Consider the following 27,288-nt stretch of genomic DNA (forward strand, 5'->3'; position numbering starts at 1 on the left):
GAACACATCAGACTTTTAGAATCCCTGTCTTTATTTTCAAGGTACAGCACCGTCTTCTGAATGGGCTGTCTCGACCCAAGTCGACTTTACTTTCTAGACTGCGGTTGGGAGTAGCCTTCACGAAAGCCTACTAGTTCCTTGTCGGGATGGTCAGCCATGCCCACTCTTACACCTGTGAAGCGGAAGAGGCTATAAAGCATGTGTTTTGTCGTGGTCCCGAATACTCGACGGAGAGAAGTGTGCTTGCCACTGGGGTCAGCCGATTGTAAAATCGATCACTTATAGTAGTTACTATCCTAAGTAATCGATCTCTGCCATCGACATCACAGACAAAAGCCCTCCAACGTTTCCTGAGCAAAACGAATTTGCATGAACGACTGTAGAGCCTACACAGGAACTAGGGTGCGCGCCTTGGACCCGAATACCCCTGTGCAGGGTAGCAAACCAGCCTGTAAAACTGGTTAACCTTATAGCCTATATGTCCTCTCTTTCTACGCTTCCTCCACGCACGGTTAGGTAAATCATTGAAATTTATTAGAAAAACGCATGGACCTAGAACTACACATTGAGGCATACCAGATTTTACCTCTTTAAGGAGGGAGACAAGACCATTCATTGTGAAATAAAAACGATTGTCGAGTAAATGCTCCCGCCTTATCAACAAGTTGGAATCAAGGTTGAGGGCCGGGGCAAGCTTAGTCATTAGTAAAATGGATTTACCTTATCAAGGCCTTGGTAAATTCAGAAAAACGCAGTTAACTGAAAAAAATGATGCCAAGGTAGACATGAACTGAGGTAGTAAACTGCAATAACTTCGTTCGCAGTTCGCATGAGAAAGAGTTTCTAAATCGATGTTGTGCCAAAGAAAATAATTAAATTCAAGACAATTACAATTAGTGAATACATTACGTGCTCGGTAGTTTTGCAGGACTCCGCGAAAGCGTTTTTGAAGTTTATTCCCCTTCTTTAAAAACGGATTTTCCTGCATAGAGTTCAGTGTCCAGAACTGGCCTTTCAGCCCAAGAATATGAAAGCCATGAACCAACGCTGTCAGTTCAGCCGATAAAAATGCTTGAGGCGGAGGTAGTGCCAACACTAGTGCTGCGATCTAAAAGCCGATTTAGTCTTTTAAAACCTCATTTATTGCAAGTAAAAACGGTGCATTCAGTGGAGGTAGCTGTGTATAGCTACGTAGAGCGCGCATCGCCGCTGTTTGATAAGATATTGCCCTACAGAAAGCGGCCATTTTTCTCGCAAGGCATCTGTCTCCGGGGAAATTCGTTTCTCCGGGAAGACAACCTCAAGGGAAGACGGTAAACACTCCAAAACACGCGACGCATAGAACTGTATTCATTCCAAGACTTGAAAAATACCACCTGTGCGGGTGCAACTTATTTCCCTAGATGTCGCAGGCAAGTGCTTTTAAGCGGTGACTTGTGTTTAGGTTACGGTGTGAACTGTTTGTGGAACAATTTGCGTATCAAATAACGCGTAACAAGCAGAGCATTCTCAAGTTTCTCGCGTTGTTTTTCTCAACCCGGTCCTGGTGCTCGTAAAGGTGCCATTATAATTTTCATTTGCTGGGCTGCGGTTCATTCGGGGTAGGGCCACCAGTTTAAAGTCTCGAAAGATGGCAGCTCATACAGACTAGAACATTTACTCACGGACATACACAAAATGGTTGTCATTATCGCGTGGCGTCTTGACTGCCTCAAAGGGATGCAGCAAGGAGAGCCGCTGCGGGGTTATGCCAAGCAGTCACTTACTCCACACGGGGAAAATCGTGAAACAAACCATAAAATGAAACAGCACAAATCCAAACAACAATACATTCCTTGAGCAAGCTTCGCAAATACAGAAGTCCTGGGTACAATCATTGGATAGTCTTACGCAAGGAACCCTTAATTATGTCCTACGGCTATGTGCCCCTATTGGACTGGCCTACCCCTGCCCCGGCACTGACGTCGCGATAACGTTGCGTTGCCGCGATGCGGGGGTAGCCGTATACATCCGTTTTGGTACTTGTCGTGTCGCTGCGCGCGGACGTTGTGGGGATGGCCTCGGCGCTGCACATCCCATCCTGGGCCTTCTGTGGCTATCCTGTGGTAGCCCACTCAGCAGGAGTCAACCCCTGGCTTGGGGTCTGCCGCTATTGCAGCAAGAGGCACCCGGTAGAAACCGGAAGCGTCGCCATGTGCGGACCGTCAGAGGGCGTAGAGGCTGGATGCAGGCGTCTAATCTTTGCCACTGGGACAGCCAATGCACAGGTTGGCGCTGCGACTCGGAGGCTGCGACCGACGTGATGACGAAAGGCCCCAGCCTAGTCTTACGTGGCGGTGTCAAGGCCTGGCCATGTCTCTTTGGCTCGTTCCTCCCAGATTGTCTGGCTCTAGTGCAGTTTGCTCCTGCTCTCTTCTCGCCCTCTTCCTTCACCCCACTTGTCCCAGGCTTAAATTCTTTCGCCATCAAGTTACTGCATTCTTCAATTGCCTGTTCGTGACCGCTACCCTTTCACTTCTCCCTTCACCGCTGCCTCTCGTGTGATGGTCGCGGTGATTCATGATTCGTCACCTGCTCGGCGGCAAATCTGAATTTAGTTCCCATCTTTTTCGTCTTCGGCCTTTCGCACGCACACTAATCCCATCTCCCTTAGGGGATCGCCCCTTGAACTATGACAGTCATGGGAAAAGAACGGGCACTTGCAATCATCTTCTAAAAGCAACCAAATAAACGAGGAAGAAAATGGGGAATTTCTAATACACCCTTTATTGTATTATTAATAGCATGAACGAAAACCACGGCACCCCACTGTCAGGTCTTATACACATTTTCTTCGTAATAAAAAACTGCGTTTCCAGCGCAAAGCCAGGACAAGCAGGACAATTGAGGTCCACACGAATATTGTTGTTTCAGGACACCTAAACACAAATATATCGCTATGTGTGTTGTCTATAGGTGGGTCTGTTTGTCACTCGATTCAGGTAATTTGCTTAACCGCAATAGAACGCCTGAAAGTGACTACTACAACTGGTGACCTGCTCCGTCTATCTCAAACTGTTGCAGCAAAAAGAACTCGTGTAGTAATATTAGAAGATGAGTAAATAACTGGCATTCTACGGCAGCACTGCCAGGATGCAATGTCTCAACCCGTTTGTTTATCTGCCGCAGGTGAGCAAGCGTTATGGCAAATGTATTCGCTCAAATTACCTATGCCTAATAGTGCTGCCGTGCCCTAGGCAGATGTATGCGCAATTGTGTGACATGTGTGCCTGTATTAAGGAATTACTATTGCTCAGTGGTGACATTGAAACAAACCCGGGGCCCGATATGGCCAGTATCATGAAACAGCTTCAAATAATTGCAGATGACATAAAAGAAATAAAAGAAGAACGGTTGAAATCTATTGAAGCCAAACTAGAACAAGTAACGTTACTGGAAAACAAGATCACGTCCTGTGTATCCCAAGTAACCAATCTTCAAAAAACCGTTCACTACTTGGAGTTAAAAATAGACGACTTAGAAAACCGGTCTAGAAGGTCAAATTTACTTGTGTACGGTGTACCAAAGCAGGCAGAGGAAAACCCCGAAACCCTCGAACAAACTATAAGTGAGCAGATACTTAAAAACATACCGAAGATCAAACCCGTTCCAATAGAAAGAATTCACACGATAGGAAAACAAGACGCTCAAAAAACTAGACCAGTCATACTAAAACTCCTCGACTTCCGAGACAAAGCAACCATTCTTGGAAACTGCACGAAACTAAAAGGAACCGCCTTCTCTGTTGGAGAGGACTTCTCAAATAGAGTAAGAGACATCAGAAAAAATCTTTGGCAAGTTGCAAAAGCAAGAAAAGAAGCTGGATACAAAGTATTTCTGGTCTATGACAAATTAAAAGTGAACGAAGATCTGTATCGATGGGATGAGGAAACAAATGCTATTGCGCTCCAAACCGCTGGCCGTCACAGCATCAACGATGAAAAAAACGACGAAGCAGAAGCACCAGGCGAGCCACAACGCCGCAGCCAACGAAAGAAGTAACATTTCTTAACATAAACACCCGCAGCATGCTTCAAAAATTAGTACCACTTGAATCCTTACCTCTTGGAATTGAACCGGACTTCGTAGCTTTGACAGAAACGTGGCTGACAAATGAGATAAAGGATTTTGAGGTAACACCCCCCAACTACGTTATCATTCGTAAAGATAGGCCGACACGTGGGGGAAGCGTGGCCATCTTAATAAAAAAAGACCTTTCCTTTGCAATACTTCCTGAGGTTACCGGAGTCGAGGCAATATTTTGCAAGCTTCTCTTCACTTCTCGCCCAGTATTTGTTGGCTGCGTTTATCGCAGCCCATCTTCAGACAAGGATAGCTTGCAAGCATTGCACACGTATATGCATCGGCATGTACTCGGAGCCAGGCTAATCTTGCTCGGCGATTTTAACCTACCCGCTATAAACTGGCAAACAATGCAACACCACAGCGCATGCTCGGATGTGCTCCTTGATATCATGTTGACATTTATTCTCTCCCAAATTGTAAAACAGCCTACCCGTGTTCAAGGATGCTGTTCTAATGTACTTGACGTGGTGTTTTTAAGCGATCATTTTCCTGCAGATCAAGCACAGATCGTAATTCTTGAAGGCGTATCGGACCATGAAGTTATTCAAGGCTATGTTTCTGTATTTGACATCCCAATACCGTTCAACTCCTTTACTACATATCTTGACTTTAACCCTGCCGATGACACCAGCATACTTGATCATCTTTTCCATTAACTTGCTTCGTTTGAACTACTTGCGAATGATTCAGACACAAATATAGAAATCCTATGGGCAAGGTTCAAAGCGGTCGTAACACACTGCGTTCTTAACTATGTGCCGGCTAAAACAAAGAAAACAAGAAAGCATAACCCCTGGATAACGCGTGAAATTATTCATCCCAAGCGTAAAGTAAAACGCCTCAGAAAAACTTTGAAGGCAAAACCTACGCCACAAATTCCGAACAAGTTGAGTCAAGCTCTTAGTAACATGAAATCCCAAATAAAATTTCTAAAGTAAACTATTTTACGAGAACCCTACCCAACTTTTTGAAAACGTCTCCCCAGAAGTTCTGGAACTACCTCAATCCCAAAAACCGTAATAGGCCCGCGGCCCCGGAAGAAAGCAAAGATAAAGCAAACTCTCTAAATAACTATTTTCAATCTGTTTTCATGGTTGATGACGGAAATGTGCCTGATGTTGACATTTGTAACCACCAAAATATTGAGCCACTTGTTGTGACAGAGTCCGGAGTGCTTAATTTGTTGTTAAAATTAGATACTAAAAAGGGTGCCGGCCCGGACAACTTTCCGAATGAATTTCTTAGGAGATATGCTGAATGGGTAGCCAAATGCTTGTGTATACTTTTCAATAAGTCCCTATCAACCTGTTCCCTCCCCCAAGAATGGAAAATCGCAAAGGTAGCCCCTGTTCATAAATCTGGTAGCGAAGCTGACCCATCAAACTTCAGACCCATCTCACTAACCAGCACAACCTGCAAACTACTGGAACACATAATTCTTAAACATCTAACATTGTACCTTGAACAGAATCACATCTTATCGCCGTTACAACACGGTTTTCGCAAAGGACTATCCACAGTTACCCAACTGGTTGAACTAATTCACGACATCTCACTCAATGTAGACTGCAGAAAACAATCCGATTTAATTCTATTGGATTTCTCAAAGGCTTTTGATGGGGTGCCACACAAAAAACGTGTAAGAAAATTAGAAGCAACAATAGGCACAGGTCCACTTACTGACTGGATAGACAATTATCTGAGTAACCGAACGCAGTACGTGCAAGTCAATCGCGAAAGTTCTACCATAGCCAATGTAACGTCAGGTGTACCACAGGGCAGTGTTTTGGCACCCATTTTATTCCTGATCTTCATTAATGATTTACCTGCTGGCATTGGTGTTAATGTGAGGCTTTTCGCCGATGACTGTATACTTTACCAAGAAATTAACGCCCCAGAAGATCATGTAAAATTGAACAATGCCTTGCAGTACATATCTAGCTGGTGTGCTCTCTGGCAAATGACCCTGAATGTTAAAAAATCTGCTCTCTTGACGATAACCAGAAAAAATTTCCCCGCATTTCCCCGAGGGGAAGAATGTGAAAGTGCGAATGCACGAGTTGAATTTGCGCGGTTCGGTAATGTTCGCGAAAGAGAGATCACACACACACACACACACAACTACAAAGAAAGATGCATTTATTCACAGACACCTATTTGTGTTGCCGTTGTACTTGATTGCTAGAGCGGATCTCAGCTTTGAAATTTCGTGTCAGTACTCCTTTAAGCGGGTGCATTAGCCCTTCTCACGCCCGATTCCTGGCCAATCCCCCACGTGGGTATGTGCCATGCACAGACACCTATTTGTGTTGTCGTTGTACTTGATTGCTAGAGAGGATCTCAGCTTTGAAATTTCGTGTCAGTACTCCTTTAAGCGGGTGCATTAGCCCTTCTCACGCCCGATTCCTGGCCAATCCCCCACGTGGGTATGTGCCATGTCAGCGGCCAGGCAGCGCGCGCCCATCTCCCCCCGTGGCCAAGGAAGACGAGGAGATTCCTGGCCAATCCCCCACGTGGGTATGTGCGATGTCAGCGGCCAGGCAGCGCGCGCCCATCTCCCCCCGAGGAGCGCGCGCACCCGCAGCTGTTGCTATGTGGACGGACGGCGGTCGCCGGATTTCAGGGTCGCTTATAAAGTGCATTCGCACGTAAAAAGCATGTATCTGAATTCGTTTACGTTATAAATAACTCTCCCCTTCCGGTAGTGAGTGAACACAAATATCTAGGTTTAACTTTAACACAAGATTTTAGATGGGGTATCTACATTAGCCATGTCACATCAGCTGCATTACAACGACTGTTTTTCCTTCGTAGAAGTCTCGGTTCTGCACCACATGAAACGAAACTTCTCGCCTACAAAGCATTCGTCAGACCCGTTTTAGAATATGCAAACGTCGCGTGGTTTCCCTTTACAAACAATCTCATAAATGCCTTAGAACGAGTACAACGAAAAGCGATAAGATTTGTTTATAACAAGTACAGAATAACAGACTCACCCACCGAACTTAAAAAAAAGCAGGTCTCTTAACAATAAAAAACCTCGCTAAACTGGCACGTCAGAAATTCCTGTATCAATTAATTCACGAACAGCTAAACATAGACAGTTCAAAGTAAATGTCATACGCAGAAACAAGGCCAACACGACAAAAGTATTCACAGACACTGGATGAATATCAGTGCCGTACTGACTGTCTGAAATATTCTTTTTTTTCCACTAGAAATTAGTGAGTGGAATAATTTGCCAATCAGTATAACAAACAGTCAATCATTGGAAACTTTTTCATCCCTGCTTGAATGTTACTTATTGTCTTTGGAATGACAAACTGAGTTTTTTTGTACACTGTTTGAAGTGCTCACTATTTTTTTCCCAATACTAGTTGGTATTGATGTCCTATGGTATTGATGTAGTTATAATTGTAGTGATGTAGTCATAAAATGTATTGCAGTCGGTTTTGTTTCACTCCTATTGCAATATTTCAGTGAGTATTCTTTGTATAAATCTTGCACTTCCACAATGTATGTGCCCTTCCTGCAATAATCCCTAATTGGGATTGGCAGTATGTGTAAATAAATAAATAAATAAATTACAAATGAATTGGCCATTTCTTTCGCAGTAGGAAGTAAAAAACGCGCAAGAGTGGCATAAAAGAGAGGCGAAAGCAATTGAACGTTCAAAGATACTTCTAGAGATCTACTAGAAGAATAGAAACAAGAGTACTCAACAAACGACGCGCGGTCTGTGCGAACGCGGAAAACTTATTAAAAAGGTGGCTACTTCAGTTTGCGTTCGTTATGGGAGATGGGTTGGGGAACATATTACATTCTTGGGGGGCGAAACAGGAGAGAGCGTTAAGTAGTGGAGCAGCAATGCAGCAACATGGTTTGATGGTATTTGCAGCAAAGCAAGCAAATACACGGCCGATTTTTTTCATTTTGTATTATTGGGCAACATTAACAATAGGAGACAAACCGGCTACAGGTACACAACTTGCAACGTACGTGGCATCGTGTGCGATAACATGGTTTGAAGGCTCCCGTGAGCACAGACGCAGTGAACCTCACCCGCAAGATTCTGGCACCACTGGAACAACTAGCATTTTCCCCCGTGTACTGCCTTGGCTGTTTCATAAACTTCCCGTGCCATTCCACTTTACCTAAATCCACTACATTTGCGATATGAGGTGTAATGCCGAGCTCGAAAATAGCTGATTTAATAACAATTTAGATAGTCAGCCCTCGTAGCTTCATTTTCCCCATATTTACTTTAGTTACTTGCGGTGTTCCTTTAATGGGGAAAAATAACAAATTTTTTCAAGTCATTTAGCCCCCTCCCCTAAAAAAAAAAGATCCCTTGAATCCTAAATTACCACTCTAGTTCGTATTTAAACTTCTATTTGCATAACACACACTTGCACCAGCTTTGAGTTTTTTGTGGCTTTTTTTTTCTCTTCAGGGTGCGCTATTTGTCAACGTGTAGCATTGTCCCACCGAGGCAGAAATGTTGCCTTCTGCAAACTTCGCGGCTCCTCATGTTGTCTGCATTCTCACAATTTCGCTAGCTCGTAATCGCGGCATCATAGGAGTTGTCCCTTGCTTTGGTCTTGCGTTCTTGTAAAGGTCAAATAAAGTTGTTCGTCCAACCATGTTCAACATACAGGCAAAAGTGACTTCGTCAAAGCGTCCGAACGTTTTCCTTCTCAGCTTTCTTTCTTTATTGTATACGGTCTATGTAGACCTAACCAAACTTCTGTACAAAGTTATTGTAAATGAAGTTCGGACATAGGGTCGCTCACTGAAGTAGGAAAACTAAATTTGAAGGCAGTAATCACAAATGCAAACCTCTATCGTAGCTATGTTCCCTCAAACTATGTTCGTCACTCAAACTATGTTCAAGTTATGTTCCTTCGCAAAACTTGCTATTTGTTGTTGTTTTCAGCTCCACAGTACATGTTTAAAAAATACCCCTTTGTTGAACTACAGTAGTTTGATTACATCTACTTCAGGCAGCGCCGCGTTTCACCGACGTGGGCAGAAGGCGATGCTCCAGAGAGTTTATTTAGAAGTCATGACCGTCCCGGAGAAGTTTTACCAAACAATGCTGCTTTCAAAGTTTTAAAGGTAAGCACTCGTGGAATTAACCGCATACTTCCTTTCTAAACTTTGGAAGTACCCATGTTTTCGTAAAAAGTTATGAGCGATTTCTAAAGGCGTACAAAAACATCTAACTGAAGTCTGAATATAGTTACAATGCCGTAATAACTTAAACAAACCTGAAGTTCACCTCTGCCGCGACGTTTGACCACAAGATATAAAATGTTGTGCCTTTTTCAACCCCGTAACACGTGTTTGTATTAAAAACCAAAACATATAACCGTACTCCTCGTTCTTTTTATACGGTGTTTTTGAGGCGCCAGTTGAATAAGCGGCAATGTTGAGGTGCGGTCAATTCAATCGATTCATAAAGTAAATAAATTAAAGATAAAATAACCGGGAGTGTTCTCATTTGTTTCCGCGTTTATAGTGTGTCACCACTTTTGAATTGTGAATCCTTGTCGTGGTGACGCGCAAGTGACGTGTGCATACAGTTTTTGACTGGAAGGACATATTTTATTCAAAGCTGGAATTACACGAATGCAATCGATTACAACAGTTCCGAAAGTAATCTTAGTTTGGTACAAGAACGACGCTAAGAATTATAGTTAAACTGTGAAACAGCGCTTTAAACAAGAACAGCGAGAGAAGACACAGACACTAGCGCTGTGCCTAGTGTCTGTCCTCGTTTAAAGCGCTGTTTCACAGTTTATTTATGAACCAACTTGCGAAAACCCAAACTTTAGTTAAGAATTATAGGCCTGAGATACCTCACTTGACGACAGCCAGAGATGGTCAGAGACGGTGCCTAAATTGGCCCTTGGGCTGTTGGAGGAGTTTTGTTTTTCAATTGGCCGCCATCATGTATTGTTATTTGCACACTCGTGCCCCCGCAGTAGTTCTCCGACCCTTTAAGTTACCAGCAAAGTTTATGCGTGTGGGGAGTGTGGAGCGACAAGGTGAAAAATAATTGGCCGTGTGTTATAGATGTATTTAAAGCGCGAACAACATAGTCCCCCGTTATTAGGCCTGGATACAACTGAAATTTGTGTTCATCAGTTGTGTTAGTGGGTGTTGTTTGGCTTACGGGAGGTTCAGAGGCAGTTGTCGTTTCGGTAAAAAAAACTGAGCTGTTGGCAAATATATTATGAAACGAATAAGGGACGCACATAATTTTCTACAGGCACACGTTTGCACAGAGCTAACCAAAAGCGCGTTATTTTTCCACGTCTTCGGTTTAAGAAGAAATACAAGCTGTAACACGTTACTCATGATGAGCTGTGCCTCAGAATTGCAGGCAGTGCTCGCAACGCCAAGCGAAACACTTTTTACTTCGAAGCAGTAGGGTATGTCTCACGGCGCCAGTATTTATTCCAGTTTACTAAACTGAAGAGTTTACTCAGAATTTACCCACTTTACTCGGCGCCGCTCCAACATCTTACCCATTGCTTTCGGAAATTAGCCGGCACCCCTACTTCCTCGTTCTGCGGAGGTTACCCAAACATATTTCACACAAAATGGGCCTGTAATCGACATGCAAAGTTGACCTGCATCGCGAATCCAACTCTGGCATCCTACGAGGCAAGTCTGGCTGATCCCCCCCCCCCTTCCCCAGAGCTGCGACATAGCTCCTGCTGTCGTCTAAAGCTGAGGAAGCCATGGCCACAGCTTCTCAAGACGGTGCCCTGGACTAAGGGTGGTTAGGAAAATGAAGTTTGCTTCCTTTCTTCCTTCCTTCCAACGCTCATCCTTGCCACCGTCAGCCCCTCTTTCACAACATGTTACTCCCCTCGCCACCACCCATGTCTCTTTCACAAATTGCTCAATCGACTAAAACCAACATAGCGTCATCATCAAATCGATGCGGAGAATCAACGGAAAGCAAATGAGCATTAAAACGCGGGAAAGCTGCTACCGCCGAACGAGTAGCTGCCGCCGTTGCTGCCTCAAAATTCCACATTCTTGAGTAGCAGCGAGTCCCTCCCGGATGAAGCGCAACATGCCCGCTTGGACCGCCGACGTGAGCCCGTAATTCGTCCTGAGATTGGAAGGGTTTTGGTGAGTCATTTTCTCCGGTGTATTTCACGCCTAAACTCGCGCCAATCACCCGTTGCCTGTTTTTGCGTGGACGGGTTGGTAGTGTCAGGAGGGGGCTTAACGCCGCTACCGAAGAAATGTCCGTGGTCATGGTTGCAGATTTAAACGCGAAAGTCTCAGGGCTCGATGCTGCTTGTGAGCTGTCCTCCTTCGTCGAGCGGTTTGGGTTTCTTTGTTACACAGACAGTAAGGGTCCTACGACGCGGGAGGGAAATGGACAGCCACATGTTTGTCCGCTCCATAACGCTCGAGTCCTTCCAGGTTTAACTCGCGAAGGGACGGACGCAGACGTTCGACTCGGAGTTCGGTCGACTTGGAGTCGTTCGACTTCACGAGCCGCGAGTTTCAGCTCATGAAGTAGCTGCCAATTCTCCCCGGATGAACAGCAACTTGCACTTTTCGAACGCCGACGTGAGGTAATATGTCTTGTTCAGCTTGGAGGGCTTTACAGCGACAGTTTCGACAGAGTCCGTTTGCCGGTTTAAGCATGCATGGTTCGGTAGTGGAGGGAGCGGCAGGGGGCGTGCATGGGCAGCTCTAGGTTATTTGCCTTAACTTAAAACATGTCCTTTGTGCTGGTGAGGGTTTCAACGTGGGCGTCAAGCGGGACAATGCTACCTGTCAGTTGTCAGAGGTCGGGCTGACTGGGTTGGTGTGTAAGACGGACGGTAATGCCTAGGGCGCCCGAGAGAAGCAAAACGCTTCTTGTTTGTCCATTAGAATAAAGCTCAAGTCCTTCCAAGTTTCAATCAGTTATTTGGCTAAAAAGTACGCTCAATCACAAATTACAAAAAACCGCTTTGTTGTTTCGTGTACTCTGTGCACTGCGTCCAGCTTCGCAAGTCATCCTTCCGAAAAGTGGAAAAGCACTAAAATTTCTTTAGTTAACTTGACCATCAAGAGGAAGAGACTGTGCAGACAGGATAGCGGGTACGGGAAAGAAAGAGATTAACTGAACTCTGGGCACCAACGTGTCTGTGACCGAACAGGCTGAAGGCGATCTGTATGGCATTGTCAGTCCTCTGCGAATTGTGCAATTTCAGTTCAGTTACGTCCTTCCCTGTAGATAAGAGTGGCAAGTTGGATTTAATCGCCATTATATTTCTAATCACAGGTATGACCGTTGATCGGGACTGCTCTTAGCAGCATGTGAAAAAAAAACTGTGAATACGAAAACCTAACATGCCCCTCCTGAAGTGATTTGTGGGAAGTATTGTTTGCCTCCTAGCGTTGTTTCAAAACACGTGGATGGCTCGCCGGCTGTGTTATCACATGTACGCCCGCAAACGTCACCAAAGGGGCCACTAGATTAACGTTTGGGTACACAGGCACTCCTACTAACAAACACCCATTCACATGCACAGTCAGGTATCTGCTATCGTGGCCTCGTCACTAAAAGGGAATGGGTTTAATTGCCAGATATTCCAAAGGACTCGAGTAACTCTTAAAGTTCGCCCAATTTCACTATCACCACTGCGCTTAGTCCAATAAGCTCCCCATATACGCAATCGCTGCCATTGCCATGCTCAATCCCTCACCCTCGCCTCGAAATTCCAAGAAATTCTTGGTATCACAAAGGGATTTAAAGTAATTTCCAAGAGTTTATACAATGTCATGTCATATCAAGCATTAGGAAATGCAACCCAAACAACTCTTCAGATTTAAATACAGTCGTATTGCGTTGATACTGCAACTTTTTTCAAGCTAACCGACCTCCTCGCAGCGCTACACGTAATTGATACCGCAAAACTACAATGTGGCATTATCTCGTGTGGAGGGTATTGGGATTTTTGTAGACGGCATCGGGAAGAAGAGATGCCCTATGTGTTTCTACGCCTTCCTTCGTAACCCATACGTTCGCGATCTTTTGGACTCGCTTTACCCGCTCCCATTCAGGCTTCTTTATCGAGGCTTTGCATTGAACACACCCTAGAAGCTAGACGAAAAGTAGATTCTGTATCCTAAATACACAAATTGTCTAGGTATGCAAGCTTGCTTACGTGCTTTTAATACTTTTCTACCGTATTTGTGTGTCCTTGCTTTTGTTCCAATGTCGTTTTGCGGAAGTTACCTTCAAGAGGCACGCTTCTGCCTCTTCTGCACTGCACTGTTTCATAATTGCAGCTGTTCTACTTACGTGATATCACGGCCATGTGCCACGCGGCATACAATGTTCTAAACCTTTACATTTTGAATTCGTGGTTTTGTCGCTTATGGGAAGCGGGCAGATTGCCTCTCTATGCTCCAGCTTACTGGCCAGTCTAAAAGTGGATATGCATCCCAATCAAAGCAATAAGCAGCACGAGCTGCCTTACTTTTAAAAATAGGTCGCGGTGAGCCTTTTGTGCTTTTTCATAAATGCCACTGAGTGTGGTGCTATTGTTAATAGCGAGTGGTTTTATACTTTGCGGATAGTTTTCTATGTAATAAAGAAAAAAAACGCGTGGAGACAGCATGCGGCAGAACACTGCGTTAGAGAGCAGTAGGGCTGGTAATGTGGAGACCCCGGTTGAAATCTGATCTGGTCGTGCACATATTTCAAGAGCATCTCGCTTTAAAATCTTATGACTCCTTCCAGTGGCCGCCATTTCTTTATTGATAGGACAACTACAACATCAATCATGACAACAGTGTTTAGGTTCACAGAAAGGAGCACTTAGGGTTTTCCACTTATTAATCACAAACGTAAACCGCGAATGGTTTGCTAAAGAATTAATGTTCCAGCTTTCAGGGTTATGTTTTCTCCTATTTCTTACCATTACTTGTGAAACCGATGCTTTTTAAATGGTGCAGTACTGTGCAACTAAGTGGTACGTACTCGTTTTACATTTAAACTCTGTAACATTGAGTGCAAATTACAGCATAACAATTTTGCTTCCACCATCTAAGTCGCACTGCAGTTTTCTGCACACGGTTTATGCCTCTCCACCACGCAAGGCCATTGAGGTCCCAATGTATTAGCAGCTTGTTTGATAGGTAATCGGATAGGTGTATGTCCTGTACTAAGGATAAATGACCTAGCACACTGTGAGGCTCACAACGAGAAGCCAGGTATGGGTGCACGAGCACTGCCTTTATGCCCTCGATTACATATTAAGCCCCAATAAATGACCCCTGACGGTTTCTGAGCAAATTGTACTCCTGTTTCGCTGCACAATGTTCGTGATACTGCTGCACAAAGGGTCTGTTTCCTGGACCTTCTCATGGTTGATAAAGTAGCTCCTCCCTGACGAGATGAGTCGAGGTTAAACATTTATCGACCATCTTTGCGCCATTCGGGACATTCGGCATGAGTCTTCTGTGCTGCGTCTGCTCCTAGTGACCAATCGCGCAATGCAGTCATGCAGCTTTAATTTATGCGGCCATTCTGCACATATTTTTTGAATATTTGATTGTGTTTAGCTCCGCATTTCTGAAGGGCCAGAGAATCGTCCCAACGTTGCTTCGAACACAAGAGGTAGTGCTTGCGCGTATATACCAATTTACCCCTTTTTAGCGTATGGTTAGCGTGCTCAAAAGTGCATGCCTTGAGAAGGCTGCAATAGGAGAAAGTCGATAGGCTGCTAACCTGTATGTGCCTGGGTTTCCCATCAAATGGACCTTTGCTTACAGCGAGAAAAAAACCCCATAAATTTTCTGCATTTCAAAGCCACAAAAACTTCCCTCTCAACTATAACTGCTGTATTTTGTGTAGTAAGACAATTCCTGATGAAACGGCGTTCCGCTGTGCACACTGCGGAGATAAAGCGTATAGGGTCGATAAACATACAACCAAAGCAATAAAAAGGGGGCCATTTCAATAAAGTATGTGCATAAAACTACTTGCCTTACTTTCCTCCATAACATTTTCTTTAGCATATCATAACATCACTACTGTATTGGCGTTGTAGCTTCAACGCCAATATTCGGAGTTTCGTTTCCTGACGTTGGACACTGGCTCCATCCCTGGGAATTATTTCCAAAAAAGTGGCAACTTTTAAACACGATAGTCTTTTTTGGGCTACTTACACGCTAAAATTTTTGGTCTCTGTGTACGTCAGTCTGTCCGTGACTACATTTAGCCACCCGGCCAAACCGAAACTCAAGCTGCGCAATAGTCTTACATAACCACCTCCAAATCTAAGCGCCTAAGTCCGGTGGCTATGTTAATACTTGTCAACGTTGTTGAGCGAGAACAGAACATTACGCAAATATATGGCGGTACATCAATACATAAGTGATATTTGCAGCGTTCCTTCATTCAAAATTTATGGGTACTTGGTTTTTGCGATAGTAAACGAAATACTACATCAGCTGCAGAAAACTGTCGCCTGCTGTTGCGCACGCCACCTCCTGGCGGCATTTAAGAAATCAAACGGCAACAGCAACGAAAGGTTCGACTAGATAGGTTCCATGTTCCGCTAGAAACGTTCGTTGAGTAGGGAAACGTGGTTCTATAAACGCTGCAGTAGGCTTCTCGATACACGCGCATCTCAGCTGTACGGCAGCGTTGGCGTCGAGGCACCCGAGTTGGAGCAGTGAACGCATAAATTTAAAGTTACTTGAGCGAAGCTCTAGCGTGTTATCGTTGGAGGAACGAGACGGGAGAGATACGGCATGAGAGGTAAGCAGGAAAGATAAGGAAGGCATTTACTTCCCAGGGGCTCAAGTCGACTATCATCTTTCGTCGACATTCGGAACAAAAGGTGCAGATACTGGGCCATTTTTTTCAGTTGGGTTGCAAATTATGCACTTAGGACGGAAGGTGCAGATACTGGGCCATCTTTTCAATTGGGTTGAAAATTACGCACTTAGGGATTTCCCTTTGGGTGCGAGGGAGAAGTGTTTTCAGTCGACATCCGTGGTAGCAGGCGATTGCAGCTTCGGCCTCTTGCTTGTCGTGTCGTTTTATTTTCCAGCGAAAGAACCACCTCGAGTTTCTCTACCCTGCACCCCTCCAAGGCTTACACGCCCCACATAAATGGCGCCACTTCAACCAGCGAGAACCTCTCTCATAGGCACCATCAAAAAAACGCCAATGCACTATTTACTGACGCCGTTCTCGATAGATTTGGTCGGGCCCTTGCCTGGTACAAAACCTCGACCAGAGAAGACAGGCGTTACGTCTGCACACTGGACCACGCAGCACCTGCACAAGCAGAGCTTTTGGCTATCTGGACAGCTCTAAGTTACAACACCGGACCATCCGTAATATGTACAGGCTCAATTGAGGCAGTACGTAGCACTGAGGACCCGAAAACAGAGCATGACAGTGCTCCACGCACCCGCCAGATACTCCAGCACAAGCAGATGAACGACGTTGACGCTAGGGTCACCTGGACCTCGGGACACGGCGGGAATCACGGGGGTGGTAACGAGGTGGAACATGGTCTTAACAATAAGGAGATCTACCTGTGCATCTCCAGCCTCTCCTGCTTGGATCTCCCGACCTTCGCGACCACACCTATCCGGATTCGCCGCCAGTCGGCCATTTTGAAGCGGCGCGAGTACGACGCTACCTCCGGTTTCTTCACCGCGAGAGATTAAAAAGAATCACCCCTGCACAAATCTTTAAGGATTTATCCCTATGCTAATCGCAAGAAATATTTACCAACAAAGTACTTGCCTACGCGGCTACTAGACCTCATATCACCCGTAAATGGCCGACGGTTTCTCAGCGGTAGAAAAGCATTGGCACCGCTGCCCCTTGCACATGTACCTTTTGCCACACTGTGTCACGCAAACATGGAACAAATTGTTCTGCACTGCTCCTCTTTTGATATTCATAGACTGAATCTCTGTGTTTTTCAAAATTCAGATATAGAAGCATTTCATAAAGGCATTCCTGAACATCCTCAACACCTGCTGACCTCAGTTAAGTTAGCCGTTTCCAGTGGCCTGGCGAGCGTGATTTAGTTGGCGGCTACCTCCCTCCCTGTTCCACCTCTTCCCCGACCAGCCACCTTCGGTCCTCACCGTCATAAAAAGTAATTTATCATCATTCTCCGGTGTTGCGAACCTGTCTAGGGCAAGGAGACCACCACCATATAATGTGAGTGCGATTTTTAATAGATTTGCTAATACCGCAGCATACAATCGGGTTGAAATGGAAAGACGATGCACACCGGTGTTCCTTTTTTTCTACAAGGTGCTAGCGAGTTGCCCATGCGCAGGTACAGAGGCCGAGACATGGTGGTTTTCAGTGTTGCCAAGGGATGAAATGGCAAGGCACTTTTACAATGTTCTGTGGTCTATCGCCCTTTTCCTCCGGAGCTGCTGCTTCAAGAAAGAAATTCCCACCTACTCTCTATTTTTCCAAGTTACTGCCTTTCCCTTTCCAGGTGCGCGATCCGATTTTCTGTGGGGTTATTTATATGTCACAATAATGTTTAACAGTGCAGCTGTTTAGGGGCTCCAAATGTCCGGCGATGATGCCCCTCATAACAACAAAAGGTGCCCCGCTAATTCGGCAGATGGCGCAACTGCCTCGACGGTCGTCCATGCGTCGGTCTCAACAGTGCGCCTCGACCGTCGTTCATCTGGGCACGCAGCCCAGGTCAACTTGTATGTATATATGCACTGATAAACTTCCAAATCTTCGTTGGCATGGAAGAAAGAAAAGCTTAGGAAAGGATGTGATGTCACCACTACTGAAGCCGGAAATGCCACTTACACAGCCCGCCCCGTTTTGCTTGTATTTTGCACACACACACGCCACCTCCCCCACATTCGCTCATTTCCCTGTCGTCTGCCTCGTCTTTGCTGCAGACCCTCAGCTGCCCGCCAGGCAGCGCAGTGCGTAGGGCCAAGGTGAGCAGGCCTTAGGCGCCATTGATAGGACGTGGTTGCCAGTGACCTCCGATGAGCGCGGAAGAATTGCGACTTGCTCTGATCTCCTCCCAATGCGCCGGAGGCCACCAGCGTTAGAATGTTCTAAGTGCTATACTATTGTACGGTGCAAAAATCGTAGTTTAGCCGTGTCCTTGGACGAGCTTCGAAAAGATACCTACCGCGGCGAGTGGCACTGCGAGCGACCGCAGCCTCCGCGGCCGGGGGGACGCCAGTGCGCCTAAGTCATGAAATACCACTTGCGTAGTAAAAAAAAAGTCTGCCGCACAGGAACTGTACTCGTTTGACTGTTCGTGCACACCATCACCTACGGAGACTTACCGCAGGCCCGTGGTGCTGCCAACACGATGCGTCGGTTGCCCAGTTTGCTGACTCGGCGCCGGGGCTTGTGGTGCTTTACGAACCCACATATATGCACCAATAAACTACTAGAACTCCGCATATAAGCCTCAATTACGTATATACCGTATACCGTAGCGGGAGGCGTTGTGAGCCAGCCCGCCTCTCCGGCACGTGGGCGCCAGCATGCTGAAATTCAGCTCCGTTGTTTTAGGAGAAAATTTCAAGGGCCTGGGACGGGCTTTGATTTTATTCTATGCTTTTACATATATCAGAGCACCATATTGGAGATGTATAGCTTCCGCCCTAAACAAAAAAAGAGTAAACGGTTTGGGCAGATGTAGTACCACTGTTGTCAAGGCCTAGCTTGTCCAGTGAACTTACCTTCTCAGACAAAAATTGGTGGCCCGGTCCTGCGTTTCCGAGGGAAGCCGCCATTTTCTTCGGGGCCACAAGAAAGCGTACATGCAGCTGGAGCATTTCATGCTGCATTTTTCAAACATGGCGTAGAAGCATCATACTGCTTCACAAATGTTGTCGTAAAGCCGAGCATTATTTGCTGAGTAATCCCAAAGCCAGGACAATGTAACGCCCTGCATTTGTGCCAAAATGCGGAATTGCGGAAATAACCCATTTTATTCGTTATAATAGTGTGAATGGCAGTAAATAGTCGAAGAGATTTTCTGAAGCCAAAAATAAAATAAATAGAATAATTTTTTTACAAAACTGAACTGAAAAAATAAAACTCTGCATTTTAATATTTCCTCCAGAAACTGAGGATGAGGCGAAAGAAGCCCGCAGAAGATCGCTCTGAATACGAATAAAAATAGAAATATAAGCAAAACGGGTCACTACCTGCCTTTTCACAAAAATTCATATTTTCCAGAGCACACATTTAATCGTTATGATACCGCAGATGAAGATATTTGACCAGTAGGAATTTTGAAAAAATAAACAAAAAAGAAAAATTCGAATATAAACATTTTCACAGAAATCATCTAAAGAAAACAAAACTAGGCATACAATACAACTCCCCAAGAAATCAGACCAAAAACAAGAAAAGCCCGGACAATAACGTGCATAATCGAATAAAAAACAGCGAAAATAAGCAAACCGTGTAGACCGGTTCTATATCTACAATTATGGCTAGCTGGTGGAAGTAAATTTCTTTGTTATAATAACTTAAACAGGGATATTAATTCCACGAAAAGCAAAAATACGATTCTCAGACATGACCTGACGAAATTCAAAGTGCATTTTATGCATCTCCTACAAACACCACCCGTCCTCCAAATACATCTCTATAACACATCTCCTGCAAATTATACATCTCCTCCGAAAAGCTAAGATAAATGAAAATGAAAGTGAAAATGAACAATGAAGAAAATGAAAATGGAAATATGAATTATTACTGCTAAGTTAAGCAAACCGCTTAACGCCGTGCATTTCCAAAGAAACAGAGAACTTTCGTAATCAATACAATTACAGGGCCCGCTTGCACGAACACACGTTCTTATTGGCAGTCTTATTCACAGTCTAGTCTTATTCACGGACTTCAATAAGACCACGAATAATATTCGGACTAGTGCGCTTGCTCGAAAGCACTCGGGCCAGTCTACAGAGCGGTCTTATTGAAGACTATAGGGACAGCGGTACCTAGATGAGCACGAGAGAGGCCCCTAGGGAAAAGCGGGGAATACGCCGCAATACTGCTTGTTGCCGTCGCCGGCGTTGGGCAAGCGTTTATGTTGAACCATGATTGGATAAATTCAAGAAATTCGGACCATCAGATTGCGCTTTTGGGCATTGTCACAAATACATCACAATGATCCGCCATCCTTGGTAGGCCAACTCACGCGGCCGGGCCCCGGCCGCGTAAACGAAGTCATACACAAAGATCGTCTGCTCGAAGCGTGAGCCCGAGAAACCCACTGGGCTGACGCAAAAAGCAGCGACGTTGTCTCCCGTTGTCGCAACACGAGTCGTGCTTTTCACCTCACCGTGAATTATAAAGTTGCGAATTGGCTTCGGTTTCATCGTCGTAGACTCGGATGCAACGAGCACTCCAGCGGCTCACGCCGCCTGGAACGGCGACACGATTGCAACAACCCGCTGATTAGCCGGCAGTACGCTTAGCGAGGGCTAGAGCTGTAAACAATCGCGCTGTAGAATATCGCCGAATGTTGATATTATGCATGCTGCTTTTACGTGCCGCCTCCGGATCACAATTGCTCAAGCAGAATGCGCAAAGTAAAAACACAAACAATCGAGCTTCGTAACCGCCACTTTGGAAGAGAAGGGTGAAAAGCCGCGAAGTCTGCGCAGCTTCTCGTTGAAAACGCGATTTTATTTGACGCTCACGGGCAGAGGTATTACAGGCTGCTAGCGTTTTGCTGTTGCGTGTAATTTTGTTGTCACGTTGCAGTTCTATTGTGAACGCCTATTTGTTGTTCCTGAGTTTATCAAACATGCTTTTATAAAACAATACATTTGTTGCGTCCTTTCCGTGCCGCCTTTTTATAGCTACTGTGGTGACAGCTGTCGTAGCAGACGATCACAAATTCATACCGCGCGCTCGGCCGCCCGATGTCTGTTCGGGACAAATATCGGACCGAAGACTATCATTCCCGTCTATGTTTGTTTGACGTGAGGAAGAAAAAAAAAGCCGCGCTACCCGGAAAAAACAAGCACATGCCTATAGCGCACAGCGAAAGTTGAAAACGGTGGTTGGCTGCAGCCATCGCTGCTACATCAAAGTAGGTAGGCCTTGCGGTTCCGGCGCCGGCGTTGTCTGTTCCTTTCCACCTTCTCTCCTGAAGGCGTTTCCAACTGCGTCGATTTCCCCGGAACAGGCATTTATTTGTTCCAGGCAGACGGTCGAACGGCCGCCGCTCGGCATCGTTGGCCACTTGTACGGCTACTGCACTCGTTTTTCACGGTATGGAGGTCGATCTTTATGATGAAACAACCGACCACGTCAGGATAAGACTGTGAATAAGACTGCTGGGAGCACGCTTGTTCACAGTCTTACTGCGTTCTTATTTGGAGTCTTATTCGCTGTCTTATAAGTTTCCAGAAAGCGTCTTATAGCCTAGGGAACATAAGACCCCGAATAACACTTCCCAGAAGATTAGACTGCGAATAAGACTGTCTTATTTGGCTTCGAGCAAGCGGGCCCTGGTTTTATTAGCTACAGGAGACAATTCGACAAACAGAATTTTGAAAAACAATGAGAACAAGAAAAATAAAACAAAGTTTTCAGAAAACTCGTGTGGCCAAACCGAATATATGTACTTTACACAGCTCCAAACACTGAAGAATAAACGGAAAGAAAACCACAAAAGGTTGTTCAAAGTGGGAATAAAAACAGCGCAAATAAGCAAACCCTGTGATGGCGTGCATTTTAACCAAAATTTATCACTTGCCAAAGTAGCACATTTAACCGTTTTACAACAACAGAATTTTGAACAAATTAAGAAAAGAAGAAATAATAAAATTTTCACACAAATCATCTAAGGAAATCAAAATTGGGGGTGAACTAAATCTCAATCTCAAAACTGGACGCAAGGGGCTGTTCTCGTCACGTATACAATGTAAAATGACACAAATTCGGCGGCCCACGAAGGAACATTCTTGAGGGTAATGAATAATACTTACTTTTATCCATGACCACAAAAATTGTTTTATGTTTCCTAAACCAAGGTGGACTAAAGGTCCTCCGTGATAACGCAGTTATTTTTGCAGGGTTTTAAAAGCTGTACACCTCTGCAAGGTGTGACGACTAGCGCAACATTGATGGCGCTAGAATTCCAAAATTGTTGCAGCTGGTTCTTCACCTCTTCAAAATCCCAAGGGAAAAAAAAACAGTATCGAGATTTGTTGCTCAACAAGCTGAGGCACAACGGCCGCCGAATTCATTAAGTTGCGCGGCCGCAGACTTTGAATCCACAATAGATACGAACAGACGCACTTCCAGACACTATATTTCGTCTCGATGGCGCACTGGAGACAGACGATCAGAAGGGCGCTGTTTGCCAGCACGTTTAGCTCCGCCTGAAGGCACATGAGTCAAGTGCGTCCGGCCAATAGCACAAAAATATAGCCCTTGTCCGCGATCGCGTGGGCGCTTCAGCGTCCGGAGAAAACCGTTTCTGCCGCGACCAACCATAGTAAGAAACTCTGGTAATTTTTTTTATTGGGCAACACTTTCAGCTAACCATTCTTACGACGCCACCTTGATTCCCAAACCTTTATCCCGTGGATATTTTAGACTCGTTATCGGGAGTGAGAGCTCCGCTGCAAATGTTTACGGGCTTTTTTTCGAACGAGTTCTAATGAGACATTAGGCGCAAGCTTAAGTAAAGAGCCTAGAAAACCTGTCGCGGGGCTGGCTAGTTCATATATTCAGGAAGCTAAAGCGCAAAAAAACGTGTTCGTGAGCGGTCTTGTGCCTCGAGTTGCGGAAATACCATGATTTTATAGAGTACAGTGCGGTCACGTTACCCAGAAGGGCATCAAAATCTTAACGTAACCCTGCGTTCCGTGGATTGATAAAGAATTGATAAAGTGATTACTGCCAAAATCACGGCTCCAAAAAAGGTTGCGAGAAATTTTAAACATTTCTGGTGCTCTTACCTAATGGGACCCTGAAACATGTTGTATAAGCGCTTTCAGTCTGTTCTATGCGCCTGTTACCGCTGCGAAAGCTAAAGTTATCGTCAACACGGAGCGGCACTGCGTGATTTGCTGGTCGCACCAGATACGCCTTCCGTTTCTGCCTTATTTTTGTGGATTCTTTTTTTAAGTTGCGATCGAAAGGGTTCATCCCTGCAACTGAAATAACACCGACCAATAACCGCTACATGGCCGTACTGACGTAATTCGAGCCGTCGAAGAACGCCAACACAGGGAAAGAGATAAAAATCTTTTGAGCGAGTTTACAAGTTCTATGATGGACATGGAGCATTAAGATTTGGCTGAGCTACTTTGCGACCCACTAATCTAAATACTTGGTGTGTTGGGTGACTACATTCTGCAAGAATTTAAGATTTAAAAAAAAAACTTGAAAAAAGCGTTGCAGGGTACCTTTAAAGAGCATTGCCCATATTCGTTGGTTCACCCCACGCATGCATCCTTTGCGGGAATACGGCTAAATACATCCTGCGATAAGTTTTACCAACATTTCATTACCTGGATTACATACTTAGCACAGCGTCATTGTTTGCTTCTGCTCGTATTTTTTGCTTTTGCTTCCCCTGGTAGGCATTGAACCTGGGTCCGTAGTATTACGAAACCGATGGGAATCTTATTGCTGGGTAGAGGCACTTGCTCATCATAAAAAAAGACTGTTGGTTGGGACCTATGTGTTGGGCCGTTGCCACGGAGAGCTGTCGTAGCTAGGCTGCAAAAAGTACACAATAATATAAAATTACTATACATTACACCACACAATTATGTAATATAATGTCACAAGAACCAGAAAATCGGAGCCTTATGGGAGAGGCCTTTGCTCTGTAGTGGGCGTTGACTGACTGAGCATGGTGATGATGATGAATGTAATATAGAAAATTCATGAATTATGATATTTATTACCCTAAATTTATGAGAAATGATACCAGTGTCTCTTTATAGGCGTTTTCAATGGCTGCGGTGGCCTCTATTGACTACTTTTGGTATTACCTCCAGGCTAATACCGAAAATAGCCAAGAGAGGGCGCCACAGCCCCATTGGCGGAACAATGCTCCGAACTTGAGCTTTTACGTTGAGTGTAACTGCTTTAATCTTTAGTAAGGGGCATTCCGTACGCTGCCTAAGTACGTGCATCACAATTGCCTATAATCCTGTTTAGATTTTATTACACGCAATGCAAATACATTACAGCGCGGGAGAAAGACTGATGAGAGAACTGGATGGAGATAACCCATTTAAAACAAAAATAAAAAAAGACAAGTCTCCGCCAATGGGCGAATCAACAGCTGCGTATGCAGAGACGAAAAGGCAGATGTGGCACAGGGACATAGGTAATTTCCAGCCGAGGCACATTGCCAAAGTGCACACTTCTCCGACAGACCCTCTCTCGAATTTGGCGACGTGTGGTGCGGACGGGAACAATAAATTGCATACTGAAAACTACAAATGGTGCGAACGACATCCTCCTGGAATGCGGCATTAAATAAGCCTGTCGCTTGTGAGTTATTCTTCTTTACATAGGCATGGTGGATAATTTAGAACATACGCCGAAACACTGGCGACAAATATTTTCTCTCAATCTGTTCGTACCTCGGAGAACAGCGAAAGCGTCGTTACCACCGGCCGACAGCGGTACGGTGTGATTTGCTGAGGATTTGTTCCCTTCAATTTTCTGTTTTGTTTTTGTTGCGTTCATCTTCCCAGTGGTTATTGAGTGTGCTTGTTCGTGCAACTCTAAGACAACCGACAAATATCCGCCATAAAACCTGAGTGACGTCACTCGAGCGGACAAATAGTATTCAGGCTGAGAGATAAAGAACGCCAGAGCACGTTTATACCTTATATGATGGCTGTGGAGCGGCTGCCTAATGGACCTTTGTGAAAATTTATTTTAAGTACAGATTGAGGTTGTTGACTACGTTCCGAAAGCAGTAATGATTAAAACAAAAAGTGGAGAGAAAACGTTGGAGGGTCCCTTTAAAAAAGGTGTAAGTCACGAGGCAGATAAAATCTGTAGTACGAAAAAGGTTGTGGCCTAAACGAGCTCGAGCCGCAGATTGCGAGGCAGACATTACGCGCCGGGAAAGGAAAACAGCTGTGCAGGCATTGGTCAAGGAGGTCCCAACGGGTCCGGGCGCCTTCCCTACCAGCACCTCCTCAACTTGTTGGTTGTGACGGGACTAGGGCATCGTTTCTAGCCGTCGAACCTTGGACGAGACGAACGCGACATAGACTATACCTCACTCCCCTCCTTTTTTCCTCTCTTTCACTCTTTCTATCCTGTAACCTCCCCCCCCCCCTCCCCATCCCTTCCCTGGACTGCGTTGCATGAGGGTGAACTCCCCGTTGAGTCGAAAAATATCCCCAGTTCTTTTCTCTTCACTGCTTTCTTAATAAATCGCCACAACCAACCAACCAACCGTGAAAAAGTGCGACGTTTGTGGCGCCGAAACCAGACACAGCAGCGCCAAATGATGATAGGCCGCTGAGGCATTTGCAGTGCGCGCTGTACTGAAAAGTGAAGGCACAGGCGGGTCGAAAATGATGCTGATAGCGATTGCGAGTGAGCGTTACGACCTCCGTGGGGTACAGTACAAAGAGTGGTCAAGTAGTGACGGGCGTGGCCACAAAGTTCGACCGCAAATTAATGGTAGGTGTCCACCTAAACTTCTGCCTTCACATTTCAGAAAACTATAAGCATCCCTCGCGTGATGACAACCAAACGCAAAAAAACACAAGACGAAGGATAAAGCTGAGTACGACGAGCGCTTGTCCTTTGAAGTTCTCTCCGTCGTTTTGTGTCTTTTGCGCTTCTTTTCCATCATGTATCCATATGAACTCACCTATCTGTCGTTGCTTGCAACATCGCTCGTGTTTCTTTTCGATTGAAACGCTGCAGAATGTGCCCGTGGAGAGCTCGGTAGCTTCACAGGATTAGTAGAAGACGACAGTGTGGGGAGAAGATTAGCATATATACAGCCGGCTTCCATATTACATGGCACTATCCTGATGTGTTTGTGCAGCGGATCGCCTCTATCACCGTCGTCTTCTAGCAATATGTCCTTGGGTGGGCGGGACAAGTGCTTAGAGCAATACCGAAGTGCAGCGTTGAGCCCTATCGTCGAGAGACCCTCGAAAATGACGCGAATGTGAACGTGAGTCCATTGACCCTGAGGGTGTGCTCAAATAACCACAAAGGGGAAAACAGATAGCAAAAAATCGCCAGGCAGCCCCCACCTCTTGAACGTTGCCGCTGTCACTGATTCACTTGAATGAAAATAAAACCTTTCTATCTCGTCATGCTTCTTTGCTACCTTTCCGGAAGCTGTCCCGAAAGGCTACCGTATTTGGCTCAATATCCGCATCAACGACGCTGTGTTAGGTCCGCCTCGTGGTATTTATTAAGCGGACCGAAAGCCCGTTGCTGATATATAAAACAACGGACACTACGAATGAATTTTTCGGAGCGTAAACAAAAAAAATCATGATATTACAGAGAGAGAGGAGGCGGAGCAGCCCTCTCGTTAGAGCGCCGTAACGCCCACATGTCAAGTCCTAGAACCACTTTATCAGGTTTCAGAGTATGGACACTCTTTTCGGTAATTGTTGTATGCCACCGACAGCGGCAATTGGTCGACCCACGTCACGTGACATTTGTTTAGCCGTGGAAGACCCATGGGCGCTGATATTTTGATGCCTCTGTGTTGCCGCGCGCGCTCTTCGGTAAGTCGTGATCTTCGGAGCGCAGTGCGGCTGTATGAGACGTTGAGAGGGTGTTTTTAAGCCCCCAGACAGAGAAGCGATGCCGTGCTGCTCTGTACTGGGCTGTTTCAACCGGCGGGAGGGTGGACAACACCTGCATAGCTTCCCGCTGGCAAACAACGACAGTGGCCTAGCGTAACATATAGTCACGATTGTAAAGAGCGTGGCTTAATTAGTGGCTCTGCGCGTAACCTAGAGCCACTAAATAAGATACGCTAGCCTAACCGAGCCTGTGCGCATCGCACCGCCGCGCTGTTTCTACATATTCGAAAAGTAAACCCAGCTCTCATGGTTGCCAAGCGGCTCCCGGACCAATCCCGCCTGTCAATGCCAGCCGCAACAGGGCGCATAAAGCTG

General features: G+C 45.4%; 1 protein-coding gene and 1 pseudogene across 1 annotated transcript in view; one reads left to right on the forward strand and one right to left on the reverse strand.

Annotated features, from left to right (window-relative positions):
- The window catches only part of LOC144139858 (uncharacterized), a 150,713-nt gene that overhangs the window by 89,861 nt on the left and 33,564 nt on the right, over positions 1-27,288 (reverse strand). The gene's annotated exons all lie outside the window — the stretch shown is intronic.
- On the forward strand, positions 3,112-4,093 carry LOC144138953 (uncharacterized; annotated as a pseudogene).

This window comes from Haemaphysalis longicornis, unplaced genomic scaffold, assembly GCF_048455015.1.
Source record: "Haemaphysalis longicornis isolate Haplotype H1 unplaced genomic scaffold, Haemaphysalis longicornis Haplotype H1 scaffold_5, whole genome shotgun sequence".
Lineage (NCBI taxonomy): Eukaryota > Metazoa > Arthropoda > Arachnida > Ixodida > Ixodidae > Haemaphysalis > Haemaphysalis longicornis.